The sequence below is a fragment of the Pygoscelis adeliae genome, unplaced genomic scaffold (assembly GCF_000699105.1).
Source record: "Pygoscelis adeliae isolate BGI_AS28 unplaced genomic scaffold, ASM69910v1 Scaffold513, whole genome shotgun sequence".
NCBI lineage: Eukaryota > Metazoa > Chordata > Aves > Sphenisciformes > Spheniscidae > Pygoscelis > Pygoscelis adeliae.
In genome coordinates, this window is record NW_008824591.1 from 1,113,827 (window position 1) to 1,118,822 (window position 4,996).

Here is a 4,996-nt window from a genome sequence, read left to right on the forward strand (position 1 = left end):
CTCGGGGACAGGGCGAGGCCCCGCGCTGGGCAGCAGAGCATCGGGGGGCGTTTGGGGCCGGGCAGCCCCAGGGGCCATCTCCCCCCGGTTCCCGGCCGCTGCTGGCTGCACCCGGGCGAGCGCGGGCCCCTCTTGGCTCCCGTCCCACGCCGGAGCCTTGCCAGCTCCGGGGCATCGCAGCAGCAAACCGTTAAAGGCAAAATCCGAGCACAGAGAAAATTGTTTTCTTAAACAGGTTTATTCCTCCAAGGGAGGTATTTGCTTGAGAGATTTCCACTATAAATTAAATGTGTCCCAGGATCCAGATAAAAGGCCTCTGTGCAATAGAGCTGCTCCGGTGGGGGGCTGCTGGCTGCTTCCCAGCCTTTCGGTGGGGACCAGGGGGGACGGGCAGTGACCCCCTGACATGGCCCCACGTGGCTGTCCCCACCGTGGTCCCCATCCTCATCCCCATCCCGGTCCTTGACCCTTCGGCAACGCCAGCATCAACAAGCGATCCCAGCCGGAGGCGGATGCGGTACTCGGAGCACCCCGGCATGGTGCGGTGGGCCAGATCCTGCGCTGGGTGCTGACGATCCCCATGCTGGGCACAACGGGGGCATCACCGGGAGGTCCTGGCTCAGCCAAGGGCAGCCCTGGCCCTGCCACCCCCTCTAATTACCTCCCTGTCCTTCCTCCAGCGCTTTTTCCCACCTTTCCCACTGCTGCTCAGAGGCTTCTAATGAATTTTGATAGTTACAATAAGCAAGTGATAATTTCTAAAAGAATGGAAAACAATTATTTGCTCTGTTGGGGGATTAGATGATATTTAGTCTCTATTTAATGGAAAACTAATTAAATTACATGAGCAAGTGAATAGAAATTTTTTGTTAATTATGAATTTTGCGAGCTACAAAGGCTAAATGATGATGGATTCTGTAATCTGCCGCGCTTTTCGCTAGATGCGGAGATAAGATGACAACTGAGAAAGAATGGCGTGAATGCATTTTAATTTCTGTATCGATTCAGTAACAGCCGGCTGAACAGCGATCCATTAACGGTGATCTGCGGGAGCTGACGTTGATTGGCAGGCTGATGGCTAATTATGTTAAAATCGGGGAAGGGTTGGTTAAATAGATGTGTTTATTGCTGGAGGTGGTTGGGGAAGTCGCTTTGGTTTGCTCTGCTCCATCGCAGCCCTTCCCTTGGTCCCTGCGGGGCTGGGCGGGTGGAGGATGCCCTGTGTGGGCTGACACGAGGCGGGTGGAGGATGCCCTGCGTGGGCTGACACGAGGCGGGTGGAGGATGCCCTGCGTGGGCTGACACGAGGCGGGTGGAGGATGCCCTGCGTGGGCTGACACGAGGCGGGTGGAGGATGCCCTGCGTGGGCTGACACGAGGCGGGTGGAGGATGCCCTGCGTGGGCTGACACGAGGTGCCCCTCGGGGCTCTGAGTCGCTGGGGTTTGGGGCTGCTCCCAGGTGAGGCGAGGAGGGAGGGGCTCGGGGCCAAGGCCAGCAGCAGAGGTGCTGGGTGTGGGCTGGTGTCCGGCACCCCCGGCACGAGCCCGATGCCCAGATTTGGGCTCCCCATCACAGAGAGCATCCCTGATCCCAGGGATGGAGCATCCCGTACCCCAGGGCCACAGCATCCCTGACCCCAGGGCCGACCCCAGGGCCGGGGCATTTGTGACCCCAGGGATGGAGCATCCCTGACCCCAGAGCCGGAGCACCCCTGACCCTGGGACCAGGATGACCCTGTCCCCAGGCTGCTCTGTCCCAGCGCAGCCCAGAGGAGCTGTGTCCACCCCCGCCGCCTGCTCCAGCCCGGCTGCCCCATCGCAAGGTGCTGGGCTGCACCTCGTCACCTTCTCCCTCGCACTTACAGGGCTGCTCTGCCACTCCGGCCGCTGGTTAATTAGGAGCTCGTTAACATGAATCCTGGAGACCTTCATCCCTTGAGCAGCAAAGGTTTGTGTATCATGGCTCCTCAGCCAAAACCCAGCCGCCCATCAGCCTCTGGAGGGATTTAGCCTGAGCCAAGCGCAAACCCCATCCCCGTTAAGGGGAATTACCCGACCGGCTTAATTATGCATGACCTGTGCCGATGATTTGCACGTATTTACCCCGCACTGATTTACATAATGCATCAGAATAAATATCTTTTCCCCGTCACCGTAACCCAGATAGATGGGGCCCCTTCGAAGATTTCTTTGCCAATAAACATGCCAAAAATCATCATTTTGTCTTGTTCTGATGACTTAGTGCCGTTAATTACTGCCTGAGTGGGTAAAAGACGCTCGTGAGTCCCCTTGGCTTTGTCTCTGCAGGCAGCTCGCTCCGAATCATCGCCAACCCCAGACAACGGTTTCAGCCCAAGAGAAGGAAAAAAAATCAACCCCAAGAGCCCAGGAGGAAAAGAAGGAAAAAAACCCCAACTCCAATGCCAGGGCTCGGGGCTGCGTAACTGCGATGTCCCTTGTGTGTTTTCTATTAACCTAAAACCTCCTTTTTTTTCCTGGTTTTGCCTTTTTTAAGGCAGCAGACAGCATTCCCAACCCGGTTTGCCCTGCAGCAGCTTTGTGCCTGCTTCTTCCCCCAAATAACTATTTGCTGGCTGCATTGGGAGCGTTGCTGATGCCCATCCTGGGGTGGTATATTTTATTTTTTGGCGCTGTTTGGCAACACTGAATAATTCTGGTGTTGGATACAAGTGCCCTAAGTCCTGGTGTCCCAGCAGGTACCCGGCTCTACACGGTGCACCCCTGCCTGCGGCCGAGGGAGGGGAGCAGGAGTTGCCAGTGGTGTGATTTCTTTCTGCTCCAGAATTTTTTTTGCGGGGGGGAGGGGGGGGAGGAAAAAAATAAACCCCCACAATCCCTGTGTTGGTTTTCTTGAGCAAAAAATAGACATTTTTGGGTAAAAATATCAGTTTAGTGAAAAAAAACTATTTCCATGTGTTCTGTTTATACCCCTGGCAGAGATCTCTCTCTGGCATAAGCATACAGGCAGTTTTTATTTAAAACACTCCTTTTTGGTGGAAGGTGATGATTTTGTGTACCCGGGGAAGCGATCCCACCTGGCTCCTCCTGCTCTGGGGATGATTAAACCTCCGTAATTTTGGTCATCTGAGTTTTTTCTTGCAAAAAACCATAAAAGCCAGGGGTTGCGGGGTCTGGAGGGTGGCGGGTTACGAGCGGAGCGAAAGACGAAATGTTGGGCTCCTTTCCCACCCGCTCGCAAATGAAGTTATCTCCTCGCCTTCTAGGGAAGCGCCCTGACATGCTATATTGACCTTTTTTAATCTAAAATTGATTCCTTGCGAAACTCCACCTGGTCAAGAGCCAGGCAGGATCTTGGCGCCATTCTAGCGGTTTTCATTATTTCACCTCAGGGCGTTTTGCCTTTCTCTGGTATTTTTTGGAGCCGATGGGGGAGGGTTGAGCTCAGTGGATTTGCCCAGCCATCGCCAAGGAGATGCTATGGGCCGGTTGGGTCCTCATCTTTTTTTGACCCGTGGGGTGAAACCGGTCCCTCTGCTCTGGGTTTCTGCTGTGCTTAAATCCCAGAGGAGCCCACAAGCTCAATCCTGGAGGTGAGTCTCGTCCCCCCCTTATGCACCCAGATAACCCCTGGGAGCCTGGGACACCTCTCCCCATGGGATGAAGGTGATGGCACCTCCCTCAGGCTCTTGGTGAGGACCTGGAGATGATGGAGCCAGGAGCACTGGGGGTGATGGAGTCAAGCCCACAGTGGGGGTGTCAGAGGGCAGCCAGGTCCACGGGTGGGATCCTCGGCAGCCTGCATGGCGAGGCGTGGGCATACGCAGGGCTGGTGGAGGTTGCAGCTCACCGTGCGCTCACTTAACCAGCCTGAGACAGCATGGAATAAATGCAGAGGTCCCCGTGTTTCAAACACCCACTGGCTCAGTCTGGGTTCAACCACCTCTCCCAGGACCCCTGGTTAAAAGCATCACTTGGTGAACCCACTGCATTTTTGTGGCATGGTTTTTGCCTTCGTGGAAGCCAAGTGTTTTCTGCAAAGCTCTGTCCTTCAGCCATGCGTGGGCCTCCCAAAATGCTTCTGGGAGCACAGAAGAGCTGGGAGGGAGAGAAATTCCCACCATGGAGGATGAAGGAAAAGCTCCAGGTGCGGTAGGTGCTGTAGGCTGGTCCAAGCAGTGCATGGGGATGTGTGGTCTGGCTGGGCCCTTGCAAGCTTGGATGGGCCGGGTTAGACCATGGCCAGGCCGACACTTGCACACAAATGCATCTGTAAGGTTGCAGCCCCTCGGATCCCGTGCAGAACTACTCTGACACCTAAGAGTGAGTGGGGCTGGTTTAGGAGATGCTTCCTTATAAAAATCAGGGCTGAGGATTAAGAAATCATGGAACTGAAAAGCAGCGAACTGTTCCCAAGTCCTTCTGCTCGGTGGCATTTCAGAAGGAGGCTTCTAAAGCACTGGAAAAGCAGCATCCCGGCTATTCCTTGGCAGATGTGCACTCTCCGATCCCCCTGAAGGTGTGCTGTGAAAAAAGAACAAAGGCGAGCCGGGTGGGTGGTGGTTAGGGGCCATACCATGCCAGCTCTGTCTGCACCCACCTCCTTGCCCAGACCTGCTGGATTTGAGCCTGTGAGCGCTCTGGGAGCAGTGACCCAAAGCCGGATGGCTGGGTGCTGTCTTGCCTCTGGCCAGCGGTCACTCCCAGCCCTGGAGCTGTGTGTGCTGGGCTGTGGAGCAGGGCTCTGCAGGGGGATCTTGGGGGTTTTCCTTCCCGGACTGGGCCATCTGTGCTCCCTGCAAGCCCAGCTGCTGCCCTGGCAGGGCCACCCCAGGGAGCCCCCAGAGGAGGTGGCTGCGGGGTCCCTATGCTGCAGGTCCAGGCACCACCCTTGGGCCGCAAGGCCGAGGGAAGGAGGAGGGCAGCAGCTCACCAGCCCTTTGCATTTGCAAATCGCCGGGATTTAACCCGGCCCCACCTGGCTCCGGAGGGGAAAAAAAAAAAAATAATAATCTGC